This window comes from Protomyctophum parallelum, assembly GCF_964188405.1.
Source record: "Protomyctophum parallelum genome assembly, chromosome: 8".
NCBI lineage: Eukaryota > Metazoa > Chordata > Actinopteri > Myctophiformes > Myctophidae > Protomyctophum > Protomyctophum parallelum.
The window spans coordinates 20,837,651-20,852,731 of record NC_139703.1 but is presented as its reverse complement, the minus strand read 5'-3'; the positions used below and the strand labels follow the sequence as shown (position 1 = coordinate 20,852,731).

Genomic DNA, 15,081 nt, shown 5'->3' with positions numbered 1-15,081 from the left:
GCATGCAGTACACAGGAAGCTTTTTGTTCCCTGGCAGAGAAAGTACTCACTCATCAATACTGTAATATAGAAATACTTACAAGCAGTGTTGGGTATAACGGCGTTTAAACAAACGGCGCTACCTAACGTCGTTATTTTTTTCAGTAACGGGTAATCTAATTAATTACAATTGTCATTGTTACAACGCAGTTACCGTTACTGACAATGAAATGTGCTCCGTTATTATGTTAAGCGTCCCCAAGCTATCGGCTAGTATACAGTCCCAACTCTCAAGTGTCTGCAGCCTGTCACGAGCCCCGTAATGAACTGATACGGGACGCACGTTGTTCCGTATTTTAATGTCGGGTCGGAGAATAAATACAGTATGAATGACGGCGGGATTTATTTGACAACTCTGTCCTGCTTTCTTCACGAGAAGAGAAGAGCGCTCACCGCTGCAGCAGAGCTGTGGCTGTCAGTTCACTTTACGGCATAGATGAGATGTGAAGTTTGTGAACCTGGGTCTGGGAAGCTCAGAGCTGCAGCCATTGGCTCATGATACGAGCACACGACCAATGGGACAGATCATTCAGTGTTGCTAAGATACCACCCCCCACCACACACGCACACACACACCCTTGGACGATGGGGTCTATTATCAAACTCAGAGCCACAGCGCTCTGCTCATAGTTTGTGTGTGTGTGTGTGTGTGTGTGTGTGTGTGAGACTGACCACTGACCAGTTGTCTTAAGTTCTGAGCCAATTTGTGTCTTTAATTAGACAGTATTGTCTACCAGTTGTCTTGTCTGAAGTTGTTGGACTTTTGAGGTCCAAAAAGTTTGAGAGCCACTGGTGTAGGCAATTACACCTGGTTTACTGTTGAGGTTCAATAAATATTATATTGAAGTGCAATACATATATTGAAGTTGAAGTTTATTTCTCCCTCATGGCAAAAGGTTATGTCTTATGTGTAAGTTGTAACTTGTAAGTACCAGTACCTGTTTATGCTGTTCTACTCTATGCACCTTGTGAAACCTGCTCCCAAAAACAATCCAAATTCTTAGACATATTACAACTTTTTTTACGCAAATAGTTACTTTTCCTAGTAACTAGTTACTTTTACAATAGAGTAATTCAGTTACTAACTCAGTTACTTTTTTGGAGAAGTAACTAGTAACTATAATTAATTACTTTTTTAAAGTAACGCGCCCAACACTGCTTACAAGTAAAAGTCCAGAATTCAAGATGTACTTTGAGTAAAAGTTAAAAAAAAAAGTATTGGCATCAAAAAAAGTGCTCTTCGGATCACAGGTGCTCGTGGGCCGTCAATGTTTGAAATTCACCAATCGGATCCGCCTTGATCACATGACTATAGAGATAATGGCCCTCATTTATCAACTCGGTGTATGCCAAAATATGGGTGCACGCCGAAAGTACCGCAATTTTCGGCATTTACCATTTCCGCAAAACTTTGAACCTGAACGTGTGCCAGGACACGTTAGGTCGGGAGCTGTCGTACGCTTTGTCCTCACCTGTTTTTCTGTTGTAGAACAGCGGAGCAGCATTGCTTGACCAGCTGAGAGGCTGTCACAGGCATCGAAGCATAATGTATTCACTCCTAAAATGTTAATATAAAACTGTATGTATATGGGCTACATGTAATAATGAGAAAAATAAAAATAAAAGAAAAAAAGGAATAGGCCTACATCAACGATGTGTCATATGAAATTGGTAGGAGATTAACAACTTTACAAGCAATTAAAATCGCACAATTAAAACAATGTTGCAAGTTTAGATACTAGCCATCTAAACAGTGTTTTCTGTTTTGCATGAGCACATACCGTATGCGAGGATTTGCGCTGCCTGTGCTGGAATCCCCGTTTCTCGAGTTACATCTCGTCATTTTAAGGATAAACCCGACTTGTCGCTCGAATGCCAAATGTGCCGTGCCGGCATGCCAGCGCAAGTGGCACGCCGGGGGAGTCGAGGGGACCGCATCGGACATAGGCTATAGTTGTGCATGTCGCAAAAACGAGGGCAAGGCTTGATTTCATAGGGCGTTCCAGATTGATTTCAGCCGTCACAAGGATCAGCTGTTTGCGATCACTTTATAAATGCCGTGTCGACGTGGGTGTACTTCAAAACCTACACTCAAATTTGGGGCAGATTTTACACTCAATTGATAAATGAGGGTAATATAGGATGGGATACAAAAAATACTAACAGATCTGTCTCGATCACATGAATATAGAGATCATGTGTACCGACTTTACCAACTATAAGTTTTACATATGTTGGCCTCCTTGTGGAGGCGATTGTAAAAAATGCAGGGCAAAGGTTTGTCCTTGGCCTCTAGGCAGTAGTGTGCATGTGTGTGCATGTGCGTGCGTGCGTGCGTGCGTGTTGGCTACTTTCCAACACCCTCAGGGTGTCGTTAAAACTACACGACTCTGTGTCACAATCCCTAATTATTCACCGGCACCACAGGTGTTCAAAGGGCCAATTTTGGCTCTGCAGGCTTATATAATGGCTGAGCTCTACTATGAATAAAATAAGAAAAAAAAATAATAATAACAAAATCACTGTGGAGAAAATTAAGCCTTCTGTCAAAAATATTCTTCTACTTTACTGCTTCACACCACCTATTTCTCCCACACAAGCCTTCCTTCACTCTTTTGTCTATCTATCTCTCTCTCTCTCTCTCTCTCTCTCTCTCTCTCTCTCTCTCTCTCTCTCTCTCTCTCTCTCTCTCTCTCTCTCTCTCCTCAATGAGCAAGTTTAAGACTTGCCGATATGCAACGCAGGCCCATATACAGGATTGTTCAATTGCTCAATGTAAGTCGCTCTGGATTAAGAGCGTCTGCTAAATGCCTAAATTGTAAATTGTAAATTGTTGTAATTATGATGGAATCAACTGAAGACTTTGCTTGTCTGGAGTTTCCTTCAAATGACAGTGCGTGCTTTATCTGTCAAGTACAGGCTTGTGTTTATGCTCAATATTGGCAGCGTGCGCACGTGTGTGCGTGCATGCATGCATGTGTGCGCCCTTGTGTTTGTGTCTCTGTTGGCCAATTAACATTACAATGTGCATACAGTCATGACAAGCATAAAGAGGAATACAAAAGAAGACAATTTGTCTTGAGAATTATGGCTCAAATTTATGCTTCATAAAACTAATTTAAATTTCATTCGAAAATGTTTTGCTGAGGGGCTACTGTGTTGCATTTTATTGCTTGCATGAATTTATTGTATCTATGGCTACATGGGATGGTAAAAAGGAACCAAGAGACAGAGGAAGAAAGACTGCTCCATTTCATCGTGCACTCTCTCTCACCTGGTGTTGAGCAGGGGAACTATTACAATGCAGAATGCAATCTCTTTTGCATTACATACAATCCCCAAATCACTACATCCACTCCTTAGAGATTGCATAAAGGTAGAGAATACATACAGCAATCCTTCCACGCACAATCGCACATGGATGCGCGTGCGAGCAGACACACACTCACACTCACACTCACACTCACACTCACACTCACACTCACTCACACACTCACACACACACTCACACACACACACACACACACACACACACACACACACACACACACACACACACACACACACACTACAAAATCTCTTTGCCAAAGATTTGCCAAACTACAAATCCCTGGGGATGCTACAGCTGGGTTCATGTGGTTATTAGACAATGATTACTGTAGGAAAGACTAAAAAAAAAGACTCTGTGTCGGGGGTACTGCTCGACTGCAGATGGATTGGGTGCTCTCAGCGTACAACACAGGCAGCCAGCGTACTTCCTTGTTTACAAATGAAACCGGAAACGGAAGACCGCATTGCAGCTTCAGTGTCTCTCCAAACAAAATAGTACCTTTATAAATATACGTTAAAACACGAAAATAAAACCGCATGAGTTTTCCTGATGTCATAAACTGTCAGAATCAGCTTTTGTTGCGTTCGTTCATGTGCTAAAAGAGTGACTTTGAGAGCTGTTTCCCCGCTACAATGTAAGTCAATGGGCTCATTGGGCTGGTATTTTTATAAAGTTATTTTCTATAAAACTGCACAATGGAGCGAATTAACTCCTGGACTGGACTAGTTTGACCATAATAAGGTAAGAAAACAACCCAAACCTCCAAAAAAGTGGTCTTACCCTTTAAGTAAAACTATCAATACTGCAATATATAAATACTAAAAGTAAAAGTACTCATTGTGCAGAATGTCCCATTTCAAGTTTTAAAATGTCAACATATGGAATGTCAGAACAGGTCAGCTCCATATATGGACATCCAAGGGTTTGAGGTCAGATGTAGAGTTGCTGACTGGCTCCATATATGCAAATCTAGGTGATGATCCAGTCTTCTCTATGTATGGCTATCCAGGGTTTGATGAAGATCAGTGTCGTGATCTTCATATTATTGAGACGGCCATATATGGAGCGTGTCACGAGGCGTGACGGACGGACGGACAGACAGACAGACTAACTGATTGCAGGTTAATTGTCATGGTATTCTGCGACCTACAGTCGCAATAAATGTACTTAGTTGCTTCGCACCACTATCCGCAAGTCCATCGGTCTACTCTACTTGTAATTTCTCAGAGTTAAAATAACACTCGCAGTGTAAATCGAGGTCTCTAACAGGTCGGCCTGACCAGGTGCACCTGCTTCCACTGCAGTCACTGTGATGTTGTGCCTGTCAGCCTGCAGTCTCTCACCTGCTTCCACTGCAGTCACTGTGATGTTGTGTCAGCCTGCAGTCTCTCACCTGCTTCCACTGCAGTCACTGTGATGCTGTGTCAGCCTGCAGTCTCTCACCTGCTTCCACTGCAGTCACTGTGATGTTGTGTCAGCCTGCAGTCTCTCACCTGCTTCCACTGCAGTCACTGTGATTTTGTGCCAGCCTGCAGTCTCTCGATCCAAGACCTTGTCCAGAGTGATGGCACCTGATACGGGATCAATGTGGAAGATCTTCTCCTGGTCCGTGCTGTGATCAATGGAAAACCTGCAACCGGAGACAGAGACAGGGAGACACAAAAACAGAGACAGTAAAAGTATGAGTCACAATACTTTTACAAGTGAAATTCCAATTCTGCAACATTTAATGAATAGTCCTTTTTCTTTTCATCTCACTTATTATTTTTGGGTTATCTAAGGACTGAGTTGATATCAGGTTACTTTGAGCGGGAGCAACTTGTAAAAAATATTTAATGATGAGAGAGAGAGAGAGAGAGAGAGAGAGAGAGAGAGAGAGAGAGAAAAAGAGAAAAAAAAACATACCCACCAAAGAAAATGGATAAAAATAATCATCTGTTACAGTGCGTTTATTGGAAAGCTGTGGCAGTGTGTGCGACCCTGCTTAGTTTACTCAGTCACTGCCCACCCCGGAGCAAGAAAGCAGATCTTTAAAATGCGCTCCAGCAAAATCAAAACACATCATCGTGAAGTCTACAGAAAACCCAATGACGGTTTTCTGTTTATTTCCACTGTCCAATTTTCTCCTTTCTACTACAGTATTCTGGCTGAACCTAAACCTAAACCAGTGAGGGCAACGGCAGCTTTTTAAATCTCTCTCCCACAAAGGCTCCTCACAGTCACACCACCCCCGCAGCCATCGTATGAGAGCCACAGTTACAGTATACTGTAGTATTATTAATAAAGAGAATGTCAACGGCATCATATACTGTTCTCAAATACCATTCATTTGAGAGGAGTGATGCTTTCAACACTTGAAACACAGTCCACAGCGTAGCGTAGTCAACACCTGTGCAGCTCTCATATCTGTGCTTTCTCTAGTGGCGCTGTCCAAGTGTTTGCGGTAAAGTTATCCACTCTGTTTCACTTACAATGTAGTTGTGTCCAGCGGTGGAACAAGTATGTTAAACAAGTACGTAATATAGTTCAAGTACTGTATTTAAGTAAGTGCTTTACTTGAGTTGAGTATTTGGATTATTATTACAAAACATACACTGAACAGTTAAGCCCTATTTTATACTATACATGCTTTTTGAAAATAGTACAAGCTTACAGTAGATCTGCAACTGTACTAATTAATATCAAGCCACCAAATTTTGTAATTACAATTACGTAATTACAAAATTACAACAGCAGAATAATAACAGCATATCAAGGTTCAAGAGGCATTTCAGGTTCAAGAGGCTATAATACAAATGTCAATATTTTATTAGTACACACACGCATGCAGCACAAATGACCGGACGTGCACACATTATAGAATATATGCAGTGTATACTATATTACACTAATTATAGTAAACCAGTAAGACGCCTGACGGCGAGAAGCGAGGTCGCGTGCACACATCCGCCTGAGTGACAGCAGACTACTGGAGAGTGCTGACACTTTGGCATGGGGGGTCAGATCAACATAACCGCCTGGGTGACAGCAGCCTGCTGGGAGAGTGCTGGCACTTTGGCATGGGGGTAAGATCTTAATTTTCGGGCCTGTTAAGAACTCTAGTTTTCGCCGGATGCCCGGGTGCGGCTGCACTAATAACTTTGGGGAAGGCCCGTCTAGAGTTTAAATGGACAGGTATCAGTCAAAAGGGAGACAAGGATCAACATATGGATTATGGAATGTCAGAACAGCTCAGCTCCATATATGGAGTAGTGATTGACCGATAATCGGCCACGGCTGTGTGTGTCTCTACAGACACACACTCTGTACTGACGTCTCCTCTCTCTCACACACACACAGAGTCAGAGAGAGGGCCACTGCACTGCTCTCAACATGTCATGCTGCAATGTGCTTTGGGCTTGTAGATCACCAATTTTGATAAACTAGAACGGTGCCCGTATGGCCTCTACAGCCCATTGGGCACTGACCTACTTGGAACGATGCAAGTTAGAAATGAATGCCCCACCCAGATATTATGTCTGTCTCCCTTTTATGCCCATATATGGAGTTATTTGTAAGGCATGCCCAAATAGGGAGTATATGCAGCCAGCTTGAGGAGTTCTGTCTTCTGTGTCAGGCATGCCCAAATATGGAGTGCTGTGAGGTCAGAACAGGCCAGCTCCATATATGGACGCTGGGCATGGGCCCGGGCAGAGGCCTTTTTGGGGCTATAAAAATGCAATTCATTATAGATAGATAGATAGATAGATAGATAGATAGATAGATAGATAGATAGATAGATAGATAGTACATGATAGGAAGTGTTACTGAAACGATGTTGGTGCTTCTTGCACTTCCTTTTTTATAAGCAATAAATATTCTCCAATGCATTTAAAGGAATTCTTGTGTTGGAATTTATGTTACTGTAAAAAACTTTTTTTTTTACTTCAATTAATATCAGCTCATAATATCGGCTATCGGCTTTTTGATCGTACACTAATCGGTGATCGGATATATCGGCCAAAAAACATATCGGTCGATCACTAATATGGAGATCAAAGCTTTCCTTTCCAGCTCGATTTGGCCACCTGCCCAGTGCCCACAGTGCCAAAACTACTAGTAACTGACCATGGTATATTATTGTACTTAACTGACCAGCCAACTGGCCTGACCTGAACCCCACAGAGAATCTAGGTTGTATTGTCAAGAGGAAGAAACCTGGGCTTCCATAACAAAGGCTGATCACCTCCATGCCACACCTTGATGAAATAATTTGTTCAAAAGTAGCCCAGACCAAGTATTGACTGCATACATTTATATACTTTACAGATGGTCGACATTTCTAGTCTCGTAAAATATTCTAATATTTTGAGATGGGATTTTTTTTTTAATTTCCATGCGCTGTACGCCATAATCATCAAGATTAAAACAAAAAAAGGTTTTAAATTTTAAATACTTCACTTTATGCACAGTGAATTGAGAATATATGAAAGTTTCACTTTTTGAATTATATTAGGGTGGGGGGGGGGGGGGGGGATGAACTTTTACACAATATTCTAATTCATTGAGATGGAGCTGGATGTGCAGGATCCTGCGCAAATGTACTGTATGCAGCGACACAAACACAAAACGGCTGCTGCTAGGCCATATTGTGAGGTCCCTTTTCGTTCAGTTCCGTTCCCACGGCAGGGGCACTACACAATTTTTTCTCCATAAAAGAGATCTATAGGTAGAAAGTCCAAATAAAAAAGAAGTTCTACTCGTGCCATCCTGCAGTATTTTTATAATCAGTGGTCAAAGACGGGACTATTTCTTACAAGGCGTACTAATATGCGCAAGGGGAGTGGTGTGGTTTTGGTCACGTGGATCAATCGCGTAGCAGCTTTATTCCCTTCCCATAATAATATTAGAGCAATGGCGGCCACCAGTTCAAGCAGCGAAGTGGGGAAAAAGAAACCAAAACAGCGGGGAAAAGTGCGTGAAAGGGAATCAAAGGACTCTAACGAGGACGCTGGGTTTCACGCCACGTGTTACCGTCGCTTTATTTGTAAAAGACGATTGTGTTTGGCCGAGAAACGCTGCACACAGACGGTGCAGGGGGAAGAAGGATGCAGTCGCTGCTTCGGAACAGCATCGGCCGCGACGGAGCCAGTCCGAGCCACGTCTGAAACCCTCCGAAATAAACGTAGGTCTCTGACAGGTTTGCCCGTCCCTTCTGCTGGCCATGTCCTTCCAGCCATCTGCATCATTTGTGGACAAATATATTACTGTTGGTGGAAAACGGAAGAAGCTTTCACAAGCAGAAACAGTGTCTGCAGGTAAGCGACCCCCCCCAGTGCCCCCACCCCCTCTCTCTCTCTCAAACACACACACACACACACACACACACACACACACACACACACACACACACACACACACACACACACACGTCAACATGGGACTGGAAAACATGCATGCCAGTTTTGGAATGTGAAATATTGATTTGTCATATTATGACGATAACTGGGTTGGGGGGAGAGAAGAAGAACAGAAATTTAAATTTAAATTAAAATCATGTGGATCTCGGGAACCAGATGGGAATGGTGTTTCCCCAGTGTGGATCTTGGATTTCTACCCACTCCCAATACCCCCCCCCCCCCCCCCCCCCCCCCCCCTTTGCCTGTCATCTACTTTTGGAGTGCCCTCAACTGGGTAGTGGTCCTACAGAACCGCAGCCAGAAGTGCCAGTGTTTGAAATGGATTGGAACACTTCACCACTCCTTGGCTTTCTCCCCCCGGTGGACATCTGGAAAATGATTAAATAGTTGGCATTGGCAAACAAAAGTAAAGATGATGGGGCTTCTTTTACCCGCCAAAGTCTGCAAAAACAGACAGGCAATTAGAGGAGTATAGCTCAGCTGGCCCCTATGGGCTCTGAGTTGAATGTTAGACCCGCCAGATCAGTGATTTACTTTTAAGGGGCGCTAGCCCCTTCTATAAACTGCTTTTGTCCCCACACATCTCAAGATTTGCCATTGACCGCGGTAAGAATTCCGGTCAAATGTCATATATAAACGAGCAAATCAGCTAACCAATCACAGGCAACAGGCATTCTGATTGGCCAATGGCCAGTATGAGATGATGATGTAAGAGCTGATAGTACCACTAAATATGACTGAAATTAAACATCAAAACATTAAACGCCATTGACATTGACATTGAAGGGAAACTATTATATATTGAATGTTTTTTTTTAAACATTGTATCATGGTTAAATGATAATAACATAAATTGATGTACGATAACAAGAGCGCCCCTCTTTCACACATTTGTTTTTACCACGGATCGCCACTGTTTGTTTACATCATCCCCCAACATGCTTTGACATCATTTGTCCCAGAGAGAGAGAGAGAGAGAGAGAGAGAGAGAGAGAGACTTTAACTTGTGGGGCACTAACACCACTGACTGGCCCAAATACTGTCAGAAATCATTGTATATTAATGCTGTTGTTTTTATATTGTTAAGCACTTTGTGACACAAAGGTGACAAAAGGTGCTATATAAATAAAGTTTATTATTATTATTATTATTATTATTATTATTATTATTAATGCATGCATGTGCTGGTTCAACACTCAACCCATAACTGGTAATCAAGTGATGGGAGCTGATGTCTGGCCCGGTACATGGGACTCTAGAGAGGTCTGAATCAATTTTCAAGAGAGTGACACTGATGTTTTGTTTTAGCCTCACAGCTCTTGTGGTAATTATACAGATTTAGTTTAGTGAATTAAGGTCATCTTAGGTGCCATAATGATATTAATTCCATGTAAGTACAACATCTACGACTCATACATTGTATTTATTTCCGTCTCTCTTTCACACTGTGTCTAAAACATTACTCTTAGGGCTAATTGCATATTGTTGAATGACGTTCATGCCAGTTCGGTCAAGACTAATATTGACCTTATGCTGTTTTCATTCAATGTATATCATTAGCCTTTGACCTCTTAGCTTAGGCCTACCTCCACATTTTTCTATACACAAATGTGTTTCTGCCTAATTACATGATGCACACACAGTATGGCACCTTTGTTTATTGTTTTCAGTGACACAGCAAGGCTCTTCTCAATCGCAGACACATTAGCATCACTTGGTATAGTCCACACTGATAACCTCTGGCTTATGAATAAAACATTGTTATTATTCCATTTCTAAGGATGGCAATGTCGGTCCATTGGTTGGTCGGCCCGTCCATACCTCTCTCTCTCTGTCCAGCAGGGCTGACAGCTTGTTTATTTCTTTACCTCTCTACCACAGACAGTCTCATTTTAAAGTAACACAATTGTTTGTTACAGTTGGCTGATTTGTGTCTAGAGTCTGGGGGGCTCATTTCACGAAGGTTATTTGTGAGTATGTTTCTCCAAAGTCCAAAGCACTCTAGAATTGATTGATTGATTTATTACTTTATTAGTCATGAATATAGACAACTCGTGGTACAGTCAGACATTAAAAACAACTGGGAACTGGCTAACGGCAAAGATTACTTTCCCATGCAAGGTCAGTGGAATTAATCAAACAAAAACATAATGATTAATTGATGCTTCACTGCGTTACAGAGTGTTTAAAAATGTGGAAGACATTTAATCTTTTTTCAGTTGTCAGTTTGTATCTTTATGTTGCTGGCTTCCATTGAAATGGAATGGTAGCCTGTCACTTTTGTAGCGTATGTATCTGGGCTGTGGTTGTGACATTGAGTGAAAGAGGACGAGTGTGGCTACAAAATTACCGAAACCCATGCGTGTAAAGTGAATATTTTGGCCGTGAGGACGATTTGTTCGGAGAATTTCGGTACAGTCTTCACAGTTGCTTCTCACTCTGACCCGGTCTCTCTCTGGGCGTGCGACACTTTGAGTCGAGATTATTGCTCAGACCACACACACTTTGAACTGCGATAGCGGGCAAACGTATTCGAATTCCGTCTGAACCACGACAAAGTCGACGGCCTCATGTGCTGTTTGACGTTTAAATCGTGTTTCTACATAACAGTATGCCAGAGCAATGTGGCTCCAAAGTAACGTGTCGTTTTCTGTTTTTACCCGCGTTTCCCCATTGACTTTGAATGGGGATTTTTCGCGTCGTTTATTGCGAATTACGTGGGCACGGTAACGCAAATCGGAAAGAAAAGCACAAGCACACCATTCCCGGCCAAGCCGCACGTTTTCTTTTATATATATATATTTTTTATCCCACGATTTTGTAACCCATTTTTCACCCCTGTGTCAATCAACTAGTGTGATCCTGGGCTCTACACACCCTCCACGTTTTGATGTATATATTGCGGGGCTTTGGTAAACCGTGCGGTCAAAGTTTCAGAACATCTATTACGATTATTAAGTGTGTTGCAGATTTCAACCTGTGTTTCTGCCATTGCATGGCAGGCACCCAGAATAACATGTTAAAAATGTATTTGGTGAGGAGTGCGAGCCTCAATAAGACGTTAAAGAAGTATTTAGCCAAGAATGAGTTGTTGAACTATTGAGATACAAGATTTCTGCCTGACAGTGACAATGCAATTATTCTGCAACACAAGATGAACACTACTCTCTCTCTCTATCTCTCTGTATCCCTCTGAAAATGTGTGTGTGTGTGTGTGTGTGTCTGTGTGTGTGTGTGTGTGTGTGTGTGTGTGTGTGTGTGTGCGGCTGTGCGCAAGAGGCTCACTCTGTGGAAAGCGTGGTGGGTTGTCGTTAACGTCGGAGATGACGATGGTCACCGTAGTGGAGCCAGAGAGACCGCCCAGTTGACCCGCCATGTCCGTGGCCTTGACCACCAGCTCGTAGCGGTCCTGGGTCTCACGGTCCAGGTCTGCCACAGCTGTCAGGATGATCCCTGATGATGGTGGCATGGAAAGGGCCAGATGAGCAGTGGGAGACAGAGAGAGAGAGGGAGGCCGAGAGAGACAAAGGAAAAGGTCAAATCAGTTTTCTGCAATTCCTGCAACTTCATAATATTCCCGATGCCGCCCATTTTGAATATCAACTTCAGCTGAGCACTCTATTACAGACGCACTAGTGCAGTGCATTCCAATTCACCGCTCCCTGAGCCCTCCTGATAGACGAGATTGTGTCTTTTTCCCGTCTTCTCCCTTCCCTTCCCTTCCCTTCCCAGCACTGTGCTTATACCATTATAGGACTGGGCTGTATTAAAATGAATAATATATAGGCAACGGAATGAAGGCCTGCCCCTGCCAGAATCAAGCTCCATGACAACTGCTCTATGGTGAAAGCAAAGCCTGTATCAGGATGCACCTCTATAGTGCAAGCAGTGGAGTCGGTAGACAAAACAATCACAATGACTTCCCTTAATCTGCCCAGGGAGCACATTCAGTAGTTTCATTTCAACAGGCTCTGTGCTGAGTTGAAAACAGGCTCTCTACTGCGTTAAGCCACACCATTCTTACACTTCAAAGAGAGAAAAGAGTTCTGCAGAGTTTGAAAGGAAAGAACAATCCAATCCTCTGCATGCTTCCAGAAATTGGATATTTCTGAAAAGATGACTGCAGTGTATTGGTCGCTGTGACTGACCCACTATGTGGACTAACTACAGTAGCAGCACTCAGGTCAGGTTGCCCTGTCCAATCGCAGGCAGCTGGGGATGTCATTGCTGACATTGTGACCACGGCACAGGAGAAGAATGGGGGGAATTTCAGCTCCATATTTTTAGTTTTGCATTTTAGTTTGACAGTATGATGGCATAATACCGGTAAGCTCAATATGGTTGATTGACAAACAGCAACATGTATAAGCTCACAAGACATCACAATGTATATACGCATTGTGAGCTTGTACTGTAGATGTTTATATCAAAAAAGTAATGTCAACTTTCATTTCTGTAGGCATGGACAGACAAGGCAGGTTTCTATAGCAGCGCATTGCAGCAACAAGACAATTCAAAGTGCTTTATGTAAAACATCAGGGCATTAAGACATAGAAGCTCTATTGTAAACTCTAATCTTCTTTTGTGAATAAAATGTTATTTTGTCCAATAGTAGAGTATGTGAATACAATATAACCTATACAAGGGGGCACGGTGGCACAGTCGGTAGTGCTGTCACAGCTCAAAGGTCATGCGTTCGATTCCCGCTGGGGACGCTGTGCTCGCTGAGGGGGGGGGGGGGGGGCGTGTTCTCTCCTCTGCGTCATCAGTGCCAATACCCGAGGCGGGGTTGGCGAAAGGGCCTTTCTGTGTGGAGTTTGCATGTTCTCCCTGTGTCTCCTAGGGTAGGTACCCTCACAAAAACATGCAGTAATTCTGGTCTCTATAGCTACCTCCCCCTGGCCAGCCGGGGCGCGTGATGGAGGGGAAAGGAACTGGTCGGAATAACATGTTCCTTCCACATGCTACGTCCGGCCAGGGAAACTCCCCCTGTCAGGTGAAAAGAAGCAGCTTGGACTCCTCATGCATAGAAGGAAGCATAAGGTCAGTCCGCAACATGGGTTGCAAAATCGTGGGATAAAAACATATATAAAATAAATAAAAACAATATATAGTCAGCTGAGGCACCTGATGGAGGAAAATAACGTAATAACATGTTCCTTCCACAAGTTATGTCCTACGATAGAAACTCCCCCTTGTCGGGTAATGAAAAGCGGCCTAATCACTCCTCGTGCATTCACAAAAAAATCACTCCTCAGTTCGGGACTCTCCCCAGGTTGGCAAAGGAGAGTCCTGCCCAGGATTGCAGTTTAGGAAATTGGAACCGGATGAAAAATGTGTTACGAAATCCTGGGATATAAAAAAGCATATGTATGTGGAATGTTCCAAGTGAAAGACCATTCAAAGAGTAGGCTATGAAATAATTTTGTTTAATTGAAAAAGACAAGAAAATAAACGTGAACTTATGCCTGGAAAAGACTGAAATAGGGACAACAGGGTTACTGTAGATACATGGCATGATACTATTACTGCATTCCATGTAGGAATAGTAATACAATCATACACACTGCCACCGCCAGCCCTACAGCGGTGGCACAACAGAAGCTAGCCGCTTCACTGTGTGGTAAGATAATATTTCTATTCTTACCGTCTCCTGGGATTTTACATGTCAAAATCTATTGTTGCATTTCCTGGGCTTGTGCTCCTCTCCCTCCCAGAGGTTTACATTGTGTTGAATACACAACTCAGTGATTCTAGTCACATTTGGCTCCCAAGTAGCTCCGGGCCATGTTTGTATGCGGGTAGCCAAAAGTACATGCAGCAGCGGAGCTAAGGAGGGAGGCAAATGACATGGTCCTCTTTCATCCACAGGAAGCCAGAGGGGATGCATTTATGATGCATCCCCCCCCCCCCCCCCCCAACTCAACCCTAACTCCCTGCATTGAATAATATTTTATTCAACACATTTGAATGTAGAATTCCGTTACAGGATTTATATTCATTATATGTCTCCCGTGCTGACTGCAAATGAACGTACACGGCACAGGGGAAGCCAGTGTGGACGTCAAAAACGCCAAAACCCTAGCTATTAAGGATCTTGAAAAAAGCTAGCCTACATAGGAAAGGGAAAAAAAGTGAGCATGAAAATGTAAATGACGATAGCTCTATTTCTTCCTCAACAGAACTTGGTCTGTGAATGCACAGCCGACCATGAATGGCAGTGTTTTGCTTTTGTTCAATTCATTATACTGTCTCTGGAAAAGAAAACACATGATCTGGTGAGTGGAATTGCCTTCATACACAATACCATCA

At 43.0% G+C, this 15,081-nt stretch overlaps 1 pseudogene across 1 annotated transcript in view; it reads right to left on the bottom strand.

The window, feature by feature from the left end:
* LOC310862946 (cadherin-22-like) overlaps nt 1-15,081 on the bottom strand; it is a 127,329-nt pseudogene that overhangs the window by 62,449 nt on the left and 49,799 nt on the right. Inside the window, exons 4-6 of the transcript in view lie at nt 12,055-12,222; nt 9,201-9,210; nt 4,864-5,000 (exon numbers count right to left, since the gene is read on the bottom strand). The product of the transcript in view is annotated as a cadherin-22-like (transcript). The remainder of the gene's footprint in view (nt 1-4,863; nt 5,001-9,200; nt 9,211-12,054; nt 12,223-15,081) is intronic.